Below are 14542 nucleotides of genomic sequence, written 5' to 3' on the forward strand. Positions count from 1 at the left end.
TAGATTTGAAATATGAAAGAAAAAGAGTAAATTGAGAAAGAGGAGATGAATCTTGAAGGCCTGAATAAATTGCCTAAGCTATGGTCCAATGTACTATATGCTACACTAAAACTATCCATGAGTATGAATCAATAAAACCATGAGATTATGAAATTATAATGAAAGATCCATGTTATGCTTGAGTTCCTAAAAATATACTATCTTGAAACTATTATGAACTCATTGAGAATTATTGTGAAACTCATGGAATCTATCTATCCATGCTACGGCATGTGACTCATGGAGATTATCTATCCATGTTGCTAAGTCTATGATGACTTCTAGCTCTATGCTATATGCTATGATTCTAAGTCCATAATGACTTCTATTATTATTGTGCAATAGCCTCCAAGCGGCTAAGCGAAATGAATTGAGAAAACTATCACAAGAAAATTAAGAATGCTACTTTGTGCATCATATTATCTTGTGAAACGACTTGATGGCATAACAGAGGCACAGTTGTAGGTATTGGAAGTTCGGTCCAAAGTAGACCTTCCGGGGGTAGCGAAAGGGGGAACATCCGACCTAAGTGGCATATGGAAGCTGAGCTCCCTGTAGCCGGGTCGTGACCCACTTGCAAGACCTTACCCAAACCTGACGTAAACTCCACAACACTAGGGTCGTTGAGGTCCATTCCTGAACGTGCCGGATGGCACTACACATCAGCTAATGTGTTATTATTCTATTTCTATCTATGATATCACTGTGCAGTGTAGGGAATGGAGTCCTCCGATCGTCATACTACTTGAATCTATCTATCTATCTCTATGCTAAAAGTTGGGCAAGTTGCCAATCATAAAGGAATGGGATCCCCATGCATCATTTGCATGCTATTGACACATGAGTGACTATATAGGTGAGATTGAAACCTGCATTCATGCATCATGTGCATTATTATTAGGGATGATTGAGTACTTGTGAAATTGGCAATGATTATGAATATACTTATCACCCTACTATATTATTGAATGTTCAATGATGCTGAACGTTGATCGTTGGACTAAATTATGATTGTGACGCCGCCTTCCTTAGGGTATGGCTATTGAATGACGTTTGTGTTTGGAGAACTCACCCCTTTGTTTGTGTTACCTTGTATCGTTCTTCTTTTATTTATATAGATGGACAGGAACAAGGTGAAGATGTGGATCCTTCCTTTTGAGGAGGATATGTGGTATTTGACGTCGTGGGTCAGCAAAGTATTTTCCGTGGATTTGCTCGAGTAATTCATGGATGGGAGAGTGGAGGTTCATGGATCACCCAGCATGCTGCCGACACCCCTATTGAGATTGTCTTTTCTGTTCCTCCTGATGACACTCAGTTACCTTATCCTGCCTTGTCTGCTTCCCCGACTCTCATGTCTATTGACCCTTGTACTCCTATTACTAGGCCAGTTCCCGCACCTGTGCCATTTCGTTTTATGCCCCTTACTTCTCCACCTGTGCCAACAGAGAAGGATGTCCATGTGGTGGAATCCTCCATTAGGTACACTACTATGTCATTCTACATCATCCTACTTACCCTTTTACTTTGTTACCCACTGCTGATACCCGTTTACCTCCTCGCACTGTTGGACGGATGGAGGAGAATGGTGGAGACTCTGTTGCTGCTGCTTCTTCTAGCTCTGCTTCCCCTACATCTTCTGAGGAGTCTAATCCCATTGAGGATTACTCTCCTTATGATTGATGACTGTTTTGTTTATTTATGTGTTAGGGGAACTGCTCTTAGGAAGTTTGGTCTATTTATGTTATGTTATGTTATGTTATGTTATGATGTATCTAGATAATGTTTATCATTCTCAACTTTGTTCAAGTACTTGACTATTCCGCTGAACCGAAGTTTAATATATTTGGATATTATCAGACTTTTTGTTGTGTTTAATCTTGTTCTATTATGCTATCGAGATTGAAGTATAGAATGATGAGATGAGAAAACTATATGCATGTTAACTCTCTCTCAAAGAAGGGAGATTATACTTGTGATTGTATGAAGAAAGGAAAAAAAAATATTACCAGATTTTAGTGTTTTCTGAACTATTATATTGTAAAAACTGGCCAGTGTTTTAGCGATTTTGGGTCACTACAAGGTGCATCACATAATTACATGTAGCCACTGAATAGTTGCCAATGCAATTGAAAACTCTTCTGTCCAAAGTTTTCATTATTTATGATTAATAATAATTTTATCTTTCCTTTATTGATTGGTATTTGCCTTATTGCACTATACTTGTATGTTCAGAATTGATATTTCTTTTAAACATACCATAATTAATTATATTGTAAGTTATCGTACCACATATAAATAGATTTATAGGATAAAATGATATAAAGAATCAGGTGGATCAAGCTTAGTTCTTCTCTTTTAATAGTTATTAAATTAACAGCTCATAAGCTCTTTATGTTTTCTCTCTCTTTTACCTTGCATGATCATTGGGAGTAATAGCTCAGGGAAAAGATTGTTAACATTGCGTAATCATTAAGTGTTAATAGATTTAGTATGAGTGATTGACAATTATAAGAAAACTGAAGTTAGAATTAATCTAAAAGAGAACATAAATAATGGTAAAGGTAAAACCATACCTCATAAGTTCTTCTCGATTATGTTTGTTGTTAGAGGCTGTGCTAGTTTAATTTCTTTTTAATTAAATTTTATATTTAAATCTGTATTTTATTGACTTTTGCATCTTTTAAGTTTAAACAATTAAATTAATAAATTATGGATACTTGGAAACAATCATTGTGTGATGATATTTTAGAAACTTATTTTCAAACCTTTATTACTCTTCGACGAGTACACTTGTCACAAACACTTTACTCATTCAGAAGTAAGATTACATTACTACATTTCTTTAACTCTGACAATTTTAAAGTGGAAAAAACAAACACAAATAAAATGGAGTAAACACTATAATATATATCCTTTTGTCTCCACTCATTTAAAATTGTTGACTAATAAGAAAAAAATAATTCTTAGTTTCTGCACAATAATATTTTGTGATCTTTCATTGAATCAAAGTGGAAAAATATATACAAGATAAGGAAAGGGAAAAAGCATAAGGTACCATGCTTGTACAACTGGCATACAAAAGCCTACACAGTTGGCATATAAAACCAAAAAAAGGAATAAGAACTTGTACCAAAAAAAGGATAGCTAGCCTAACAAACCAATATTCCAGAATTGAATGTTGAAAGGAAAAAGTAATGTAAATGAAATACATTTATATCCCCTCAATTTAGGGCCATTATGTTGAGAAGGTCCAACTTGTGAACATTTTTGTGATGAGGACTTGAGTGAAGAGATTTAGTAAAGATGACCGCTAGCCGTCTAGAAGTAGGAATGGATAGTAAATCTATTAGCTCATATTACAATTTTTCATAGACAACATGACAATCAATTTTAATATATTTGTTTCTTTTATGAAAAGTAAGATTATAAGCTATGTGGATCGTAGAATTGTTATACAATAAACAAAAGCGAGTGCTATAACATATGCATAAAGGTCCTTGAGTAGAAAAAATAACCATTGTATATTACAAATAAGAGTAATTAAAGCCCTATACTCTGCCTTTGATGAAGAATTGGAAATAGTATGCTGCTTCTTTGATTTCCACAAAATCAAAGATGATTCCATAAGAACACAATACCTAATTATTGATCTCTTAGTATCTAGACAAGATCCTTAATTAAAGTCTACAAATGTTGATAGTCTAAGTGTAGAAGTAGCTAAAAAAATTACCTTTTTGCAGGAGTAGACTTCAAATATTTCAAGACCTTTTAAGTTGCATGCATATGAGAATCCATTGGTTTTGACATAAATTGGGAGAGTTGTTGCATGATAAAGGCTATATCAAGTCTTGTTGTGGTTAAATAAAGCAATTTTCCAATGAGATTCTATAACCAGTTACATCAAGATAAGGAGTTCCATCATTTGCAAAAAGTTTAGTTGAATGATATATGGGAATAGAAATCCCTTTTGCTACAAGAAGACTATAATCTGTCAATAGCTCTAGAGTATATTTCCTTCGATTTACAATAATCCCTTTCTTACTTCTACCAATTTCAAGACTTAGAAAATATCTCAATTTTCCAAGGTCATTAATTTTAAATTGCGAATCAAGAAAAACTTTCACATACATGATGACACTTAAATAATTTCCACCTAACACAATATCATCAATATATATCAAGATTGTAGTAAAAGAATTGTTAATTTTCTTGACAAAAAGGAAATAATCAGCTGTAGATTGCAAAAAACCAAGAGAAGAAAAAGCTTGAGATAGTTTGAAGTGCCACTAGCACTAACCTACTTTAAACCATATAAAGACTTGTTGAGTTTGAAAACTTTATTTCGATTAGAGGTTGCAAGGCCTAGAGGGAGAGATATGTGCACTTGTTCACTCAAGTCTCCATGGAAAAATGCATTGTTGATGTCTAATTGCTCCAAGCGCCAATCATTGATAGCTGCAAGAGTCAAAACAATTCTAATGGTAGCCATTTTAGCAACTTGCAAAAAAGTCTCAAAATAGTCCACCCTTCAACCTGAGTACAGCCCATGGCCACCCAACTACCCTTGTACTATTCTACCTTACCATTGACATGATATTTGATTTTATATACCCACTTACATCCAATAGGGTATTTTCCCAAAGGGAGGTTAACAATGGTCCAAGTGTTATTTTTTTTTAAAGCTTCTAACTTAGCTTTCATGGCATCTTTCTATTAGTCATAAGCACAAGTCTCTTTGTAATTCTTTGGTTTGCATAAAAAACTTATAAAAAACAAAAATCTCTAAAAGAATTGGAACAAATTGATGGAAGATTAGAACATATATTCATATTTGACCTTTACTTTATTTGGAGTTTACATTAATTTATATATTAATTGTGCATTTTTATATAAAGAGGATGCAAGTAGATTTTGGGTGCATTTTGGGCCCAAATTGATGAAAGTTAGAGCTTCGCAGCAATCAGCACGCCCAAACCCTTTCAACAAGCACTGGAGTGCTTCGAGCCCATGTACGGTCGTGCTTAAGGCCTTGCACGACCTTGTTCATCTGCGGGAAGCCCAATTATGAAGAGTCTTTAAGATTTTCAAACCCTATAAAAGAGAGACCTCATGCATCCTGTGGGAACCATTTTACATCTTGTCACTTGCACGGGATCTTTGGTATACTCTTGGCGGGACTTTGAGTTTTGAGCAATCGTACTTGAAGACCGAGAACTCATCTCACACTCTAGTTTGCTATTTCTTTTGATTATGCCTTTTTTATGATTATATTAGTTCTTTCCTTTAACATGAGTAACAAAGTCCATAGTTATGGTTAAAGGAACTATTATTCATGAATTTATGGGGTTTTGATGTTTGAATCTAAATTTGATTTTCGTACCGTGATTAGATTTTATCCTATTATGCTTCCTTCTTAATCCTAATTAATTATATCGTCAGGCGACTATACCTCAATTAGTTAATAGATTTATACGATAAAACGAGACAAAATTAGGTGGACCAAACCAATCTTTCTCTTCTAATCATTATTAAATTAACAAAGTTCATAGGTGATTTATGCTTTCTTAAATTGATGTCTTGCATTACTATTGGGAATGTTAATTTAGAGAAAAGAATATTAATATTATATGACTATTGGGTATCAATAATATTTGTATGACTGATTGGGAACCACAAGAAAATTGAATTTAGAGTTAAACAGAAAAATAACATAAATGATTGAATGAGAAAACTCATACGCCCTAGGCTCCTCTCCTATAAGTTTAACCAAGACGTGTGTTGTGTTATTTTCTTTTATTCAAAATTAATTTTATAATTAAATTCTAGGTCTTACTTGATTTCATATTTTCTAGGGTTAAACAATTAAATTAAGAAATTCTTAGTAATTGAAAATCAATTCTTGTGGGATGATATTTTGGAAACTTATTTTAGAAACCTTTATTACTTCTTGATAGGTACACTTGTCCTTCGAACATATGATAAATTGATTCTTCTGAAATTGATTATCTTCATACTCTACCACAAACAACTCATTCTTTAATTTAGCTAAACTAATCATCTTCTTGGTAGGTTTCTGCATAATGATGCAATTTGTGTCAATGAATGTTAGAATATAGGAAATTATTTTTAATAATTTTGTGACAAATATAAGGTTAACTTTGAATTTCTAGACATATTAAACATAATACAATGTTAAGGTGGAAGAAAAAATAATAGTTCTAGCAAATGAAGTATAACCATAACTTCTATTTGGTAGCAAAATAGATATAGGATTAATTTTGTGGTACTTTTTAAAAAAGGGAAGATGGAATGTAACATGGTCAATTGCTCTAGTATCAAGAAACCATTGACAAAAAATGCTACCTGAAGGTATCATAAGATTTTTCAAGAACAAAATTTTTTGTTGAAGATTGAACCATGTGGGATGTATGAATACTTGAAGAATAAGGCTTGTTACTCTATTGGATAAGGCTAGCAAGCTTCAATATTATTCAAGAACAAAAGTTTGAGCCTTGTTCACCCCTTCCTCTTCCAAATCTGCCTTGGCCTCTCCCTCTGCCTACAAAGGTTCCTCTTCTATAATTTTCCTTTTGGGCTTGATTTGTATCCACATTCAATGCTATTTTTGAATTAGGTATAGAATCTACAGTGACGTCTGCATTCATTTGGTATTCTTGTTACACAACTATATTAAAAACCTTTGTCAATAGTGGTAAAGGTTCAAGTATCAAAATATGAGATTTCACATTTGAATATTGCTCATTGAGTCCTTTAAGAAAACAAATTATATAGTCTTCATCCCTATATTTTTAATCATCGAGGAAGAAGTCTGGAATTTCCTGTTTCATCTCAAGCAGTCCTAAGTCTAATAAAGTAGTATGTTACATTGATATCACCTTGGTTTGAGTTTATAGAAATCATATTGTAGATCAGAGATGTGTAACATATCTCTTTGTGAAAACATGTCTTGTAAGTATTTCCATACAACAGACTTGGTTGGTTGAGTGTAGCCATCAAGAAAATATATACAAGATGAGGAAAGGGAAAAAAGCATAAGGTACCATACTTGTACAGTGATCACTCATATTTTATACTCATATTTATAGCCTTATTGCATCTTCTAAAATACTTCTTCTTTCCTAATTTCTTTCATTTAGCATGTTTTTGTAATAAATAGGAGTTTTTGTAAATACTTACTATTTTTACATTGTATTTCATATTTTTTCTACTCTGACCTTTGTCTACTATTTTGGTCATAACTTATTTTGTAGATATCCTTTTTGGCTAATTCTTTTTGCATTGGATTCCTAACTTCTTGGGCTTTAATTTGGACATATGGAACATGATGTTTAGAGTCCAGAGATATTTTTTATAAATTTTAGAAGTTCAGGCATAAAATATAACTTTTGTATATAGGATTTTCTTGTACAATTTTTTGCAACTCAGCATTGGGACATTCATTTTTCCCACTATTTGTAGGGGTCAAAATGTAACACCCTGAATTTTGTAATACTTTTTAATTATTAGTATATATATATATATATATATATATATGTGTGTGTGTGTGTGTGTGTGTGTGTGTGTGTGGATTGCCATATGTTGGTGTGTTGATTTACTTGATGGTGATGTAAATATGTGTATGTGACCTTGTTATGATGTTAATACGTGTGTAGAAATATGTATATGTTGGTTTGTGGCTGGAATTGGACTAAGGAAAATAGGCTAATGTGGGTGCTGCAAAGTGTTCTTGCTGTAGCAAGAGAATTCTCGTTATAGCGAGAAGGGGTGAAATTGTCGCGTTTTAGCTGTAGCGAGAGTTCCCTCGCTGTAGCTAGAGGGCAACAGTGGAGGGTGTATTTTTGGGTGCAGTCTCGCTTTAGCGAGATTCTGCAGAAACCAGGATATAATTTTCTCTGAGATTTTTGTTGTAGTAACAAGCGGCATCGCTGCAGCGAGAGATGTCTCACTACAGTAAAAGTGTCTCGCTGTAGCGAAAGTGTTGCGACCAGAGGGTATTTGAAGAAGTTAGGGTTTGGGAAATTCATTTCTCATTCCTCTCTTCAAAATCTCTTTGATCCTCTCGACTCAAAACCTTATTTCACTGATTAAATTGCCTCCAAAGTCATTCGAGAGTTAGTTTGAAGGTTGAAAATCATGTTGGGAACGCTTGGAGGTGAGTTTTAAAGGTTAAGGTTTCGGTTTCTCATCTCCATTCTTTATTTTCTCGGTTTCCTTTGGTTCTCATAGGATTTTTCCATGTATTTAGGACGAAATTCATGTGGGAAGCACCTTTCTTAATGATTACGTGTGTGGGTCTTCAATCTGAGGTAAGGGGGACTCTACCCTATCTCACTGTGTTTGAATGCCATGTAATTTGCTATGCATTGCCATATGGATAGTTTAGAATGTATGTGTTTGATAGAATTGATTGATTGTAGTGAGATTGTGGTAGAAAGATTGAATAGAGTATAGTGTAATGAATGTTAAAAAGTGTGTATGATAGAGTAAATTGATGAATGTAGATTATGTTGAAAATGTTGTGTGTATGGAATTACTATGCGTTAGATGTAATGCAAATAAATGTGGGCATCTGTGCCGTGTAATATAAATGAATGTGGGCATCTGTGCTGTGTATGAATATGAATACTATATGTGGCTGAAAATGTGTGTGAAAGGGCATGTTAAATGCGGTTATAAATATGCTATGAATGGTTCAACGATACACTGGAGATGTGAAAGATGGAGACGATAGAAATACTTTGGGGAAGAGAAAGTGGTGGTGACACCAACAGTGAGTGTGGGTGCACCACAGGCCACACACTCTCCTCTTGACTAGACCTTTGACCAATACCTTTATCGAGCGACTCGTAACTGCACAAGTTGTGTTCGTGAGGCGGGGGTAACCGACGACCATCTATGGTGTAAAATTATGATCACAGTACCACAGTGAGCGTGGCTACGTGCAGTGAGAGCACGTGTGTGTGAAATATTGTTGGTGCAATAAGCGCATTGGTTATGTATTGAAATGGAATACTTGAAAGTGTTGCATGTGATTGATTATAATTGAGTAGAATATGTTAGAAAACGTGTGAAGTGTGTAAGTTGAGTCTCTATGTTTATGTGTGTTAGATAGTGTAGAATACTCACCCTTACATTTATTTTTTAGGTGACCAAGAGAATCAGCACTGAGCTCAGTGAAGGAATGGATGATACTGCTATAGGGCTTCGATTTTATTTTGAAAATATGATGTATTTGGATTAGTCGTGTAGCAATTACTTGATCAAAATTTGTAAACCCTTATTATTTTGAAATACTTTGTCGAAACTATGTGTTAGGAAAGTCTATTTAAATAAAAAATGTATTATTCCTATTTTGTGAAATTTATTATTTTGAAATTAAATTAAGGTGTTACGCAAAATGCTAACTTTGGGGGACAGATTTTCATCTTCATTTTTGTAAAGTTTTTTTTCCCGCTTCTAGAGAACAACATTTTTTTCTCTCCTTGTCATTTATGTTTTGCAATTCCAATTATGATTCTGCAACATTTGATTTTTGTTTCCCTCACTTTGATTATGATTATGATTCTGCATTGTTGAGTTCTCGAATTGCATCACCTCAAGCATGGATTGCAAGATCAATTGATTGCTCTGAGTTTGTCCTTTCATCTTAATTTTCAGATTGCATTTCTTGATCAAGATTTGTATGTTGGCATGTATAATTTGATTGAATTCTACTCCATTCTTGATTATAAGATAAACTGATTGATTATTTGATTAGTTTGCATTCAAGATTTAGGCAAATTCGATATAAACAATTCTAGTTTGTATTATTGCTTTTCTGGATCTTAAATGTGGCTGTGATTCTCGATTTCATTCTTAAATTCAATTTACTGCATTTTAATTTCTTGTCAATTTAAATTCTTGCATTTTAATTGCTACTTCTAATTTATGTTTTTGTTGTTACTTCTTAAAAACCAACAAAATCCCCCAAATCTAACTGTTGCTGCATGATACAAACTGGAAATGGAATGAACTTGTGTCCTTGTGAGATGACCTAGGTTTGCTCTTTATATTGCAAAATTATTTGAGAAATCTAGTTTTGTTTGAAGCCATTACGACGTAGTTATCTTACAGCTAACATACAAAATAAACATGCCTACACAGTTGGCATACATAGCTAAGAAAAGAGAATACAACTTCTTATGAAAGAAAGGACAGCTAGCCTAACTGAGCAATACTCAAGAATCGAGAGCAGAAAGGAAAAAGTAATGTAAATGAAATACATTTAATAATAATGAAAATAATTTAGTTGTTAAAGAGCAAGTTTATTTTGGGAAAAGTTTAAATAAGGAGTGTGTAACATTTCAAAGAGTTAAAGTCTATTAGGTAGCATTTGAATGTTGTCCCTGGACACTGGGGACAGGGACACAGAAACAAGGAAGGATAGAGACACAATAGGTATTGTCTGTATATCATGTTTAGATTTGAGTACAGAATGTTGTGTATTGTGAGACAAGACAAAAAAAATTGATTAAAATGTCCAAAATGCCCCTAATAAAAAATGTTTCAAAAACAAACTCATCCCTCTGTCTCAACACAAAACTAACCATTTCTTCCTTACCTTTGTACGTGAAAAACCTACCGTGATCTTCACCTCCATCTTTTTTTTTCCTCTCTCTGCTTAATAAACAACCTATCTCCTTCTCATCCTTTTACTCCAAACCTTGCTGCAGTAATTGACCTTCTTTGTTGAACCTTTCTCTAGCTTGAAACCTCCTTTGCAACTATCATCCCCACTAGCATAGGGCCCATCAACTAGAATGAAATTGGTGCTCTTGTAGTCAATAGTCACACATAGAAACATCATCTTCTTTGTGGAGTGTCCTTTTGTTTGTGGCATTGCCGCCTTCATTCAAAAGTTCATGGCAACAAGGTAACCCTAATCCTAGTTATCTATTTTTGGATCAACATTTTTGAAAATTTTAAGAATCCAATCCTTTCTATCTCTTATTAAGTTTAGGTTTCTCCTTAATTTAATTTTCCTTGTTTTGTTGCCTTATGTAATTAAACTACAAATCTAATTTTTCCTAGTTAAGTTCCTCTTAACTTGATTATTATTTTAATCCATTGCCTTATGTAATGTTTTGTTTGACGGTGATAAATTGTTAATTTATTTTTTTTCAGAATCTCAAGTGTTTATTAAAGTTTTGAATTGGTCTTGTTTTAATTTGCCACTAATTTGATGATGAAAGAATGAATTGCTTTATTATTACATAAGAATTAGATCTAAGTAATATATCAAAATTAATTTCATTTGTAACAAAGAATTAGAACCATATACATAGTCCTAATTTGCATTTTTCTAGCATCAACACCCTAAAAAGAATATAATAATAAAAAATAATCTCTTGCTCAACATATAATTTAGGTGTTTTAGTGTAAGACATTGCTTTTCTATTAATATATGTATTAACTTAGCTCTAAAAATAACAAACGATTAATTTAATCATAATAATTTGTCACATACCTGAAATGGTATATACTTATCACAACAAACAATTGGAATCTTGAATCATTTCTTTGATGAAGAAAAATAGGTGTTAGGCAATCCAACAAAATATAATGTACCCTACTCACAGGAACTCTGTTATGTATTAACAACCTATAAATCATTGTATTGTAATAAGAATAACTAAATAATGTGATATGTTCAAGAAATCATGATACAGAAAGAAATAAATATCAAACAACTTTCATTGACCCTTTCTTCAAATGTTATATTTTTAAAGTAGCTCATGACATCAACATATAATGACTCCTAAGATGATAATTGCTAGAAATGATTAGATTTTATGGCATTAGAAAACTATTACATGGTTTGGTGTATAGAATTCTTCATTTGTTAAGCATTTGAACAAGATATTCAACCCTAAGTTTCTCTGTAGTCTTGTAAATATTTTGATGTAGTTTTTAGTGAAAAACTAAATATTAGAAAGAAAGCATTTCAATAGTGATTAGTGTGAATTTTAGGTCAATTGTTCCTTGAATTCAGATGGTAGATGTTGGGAATAATAGTTTAGGTTTTGGAATATATGTTGGTGGATTTTGTACAATGAAATGATTGTTATTTTTGTAGGTCTTGAAGTTCTATAATTAGAAAATGTTTGGCTAATCCATTTTGTAGGCGTGGAAATAGGAAGATTTTAATGGTATCAAAAAAGTCAGCTAATCATGGAAGAGAGTTTTGGAGGTGTCCTAATTGGAGGGTAACCTTAAGAACAAAGTTTTATTCTGTTTGTTTAATTTCATTGCTTTGTTTGGCATGGCACCATAATTTATTCTAATAGTAAATTGAGATGATTTTTTTTCCTAAACCTGATTTTATTTTTTTATATAGATTTATTTAGTCAAGATACTAACAATACAAACTTTAAGTCAGATAGTTTATGTTCTATATTACAGCAAGTTATAAATGCAATAGATTTATTAATTATACTTAATTGTGATAAATATGTTTTGTCATTGCATATTCGATGCAAAATAAAGATAAGACGTGTGATTATTTGAAATGGGTTAACGATGAAGATACATATGATGTTCTAACTACTACATATGAGGTGAATTCACAATTGTCTATGAGAACTATTGTATTACTTGAAGAATCACAAAGAAAAAATAAGAAGATAAAAAGAAAGTTGTGTCTTGGGAGGATAAAGTCAAACATGTTTGTATTGGCTTTATTAGTTTCTTTGGTTATGTACTACACTAAATGAGGTGTGGGTAATTGTAAGCAACCAATTGTTTGGTTCATGCCCTATATTATGTACATTCAATTCTACTTTTTCATTCTAGATGCTCATGAATAATTTTTAATGCATTTTAAATATGTAACACAAATGACTACTTTTTAATAGATATATACATTCATAGCAATAGAGAAAAATACTTTTTTTTTTATTAAACCATAAATCTTTGCCTTCAATGACGTTTCTAATGTAATGCTCATGTATAAAAATTCATGGACAAAGTAATACCAAAATTATTAGTATTTCTAATAGAGAACATTAATACTAAACATCAACAGTAGATTTAAAATCATAGGCAACTTCATTGAACAAAGTCTTGTCAAAACAAGTTTAAAGTTAGAAGTAGAAGTTAACATATAACCAAGCAAACCTAGTTATCAAAATCACTATGGGTAAATATCTCTACAAATAAAATAAACAACTTACTCAAACATAGCTATCCGATATAGCTATTGTGAATCCCTCCTTGTGCTCACAATAGGTGGGCAATGGTCAAGTTCGGTTGGTAATATATAGAACCAATACAAATTGATAATCTTCATACTTAGGTTGACTTTGACCATCAAATCATTAATTAACTCTATTTTTAGTTTGAAAACTTGTGCGAGTAATCGGGTGAGTTTGAACAAAAGTAGTTTGCTAGTGAGGGTTTTCTTAGGATTAAGGTCATGCATGAGTCTTAAGAATACATCATTTTTTGGGATAAACTCGTAGGTGAAGGAAGAATGTCTACCAAAGATGGTGATTCTGCTATCGTAGAGAATGTGGTTAGAAGCATACTAGCGAGTATTGATGAGGTAGTGTTGGTGACAATGTCGTAGAGGAAAAAGTGGGGTGTAGTTGAGTTTGAGAGCAAGGTCACAAGGGTTGAAGTGGCAATGGTCATTGGAGAGGAATAAAAGATATAAAAATCTAAAAAAAGAAAAAGAAGATATTATAATAAAATGTTACAAGTTATTTGCTTTTGTAGAGTTAAGATGTCAGGAATTAATTACTTATCATGTCATAACTTAAGTGTTACCATAAAATAGAAAAGAGAAAGGTGAAATCTATACATTGACCACCGTGTTATTTCATATCTCTCTCATCTATCATTTCATTTCCAAAAAAATAATTGTAGATTTATATAGTATTTTTTTTTTTTTGTCGAAATAGGTAGAACTGGTTAAGAAAATGTCAACCCATATTTGACCAAATTAATCCATTTAAATATAAATATATATTTGAAATGACCCGTACTCAATCCAACACACTCGATTAATATTTTTGGACTTATGGTTGATCCGGTTTCAGTCAAGCCATCGATTTTTGCCCACCCCTAATGCTTAGTCATGCTACAAAATGTATTCTACAAATATGGATTATGTGTGTACTTCACTCAAAGTTACATGATCTCCTTCGATGTGAAACCAAGGCTAGTTAATGTTGCACCTAGATTGACTTCTGAATTCACGCTTGTAATTACATTAGCCAAAATTTGCACGTCCTCACGTTGAGCCTTTGTTGCATTCTTAACACTGTAAGCTAACCTCTCAAAACTGCATCATTTATTGATCATCAATGCTTCCAGCTATGTCTATCTCCTGATGATGTTGCTTGTAGCGGTAGGGTTGTAGATTTAGTCTCCATTGGAGCTGACTTAAAGCCAAATTAGTCATCTAAGTACTCTTCAATTATCGACCTCAGTTGTAGCT

Source organism: Abrus precatorius, unplaced genomic scaffold (genome assembly GCF_003935025.1).
Source record: "Abrus precatorius isolate BTA unplaced genomic scaffold, Abrus_2018 Scaffold7, whole genome shotgun sequence".
Lineage (NCBI taxonomy): Eukaryota > Viridiplantae > Streptophyta > Magnoliopsida > Fabales > Fabaceae > Abrus > Abrus precatorius.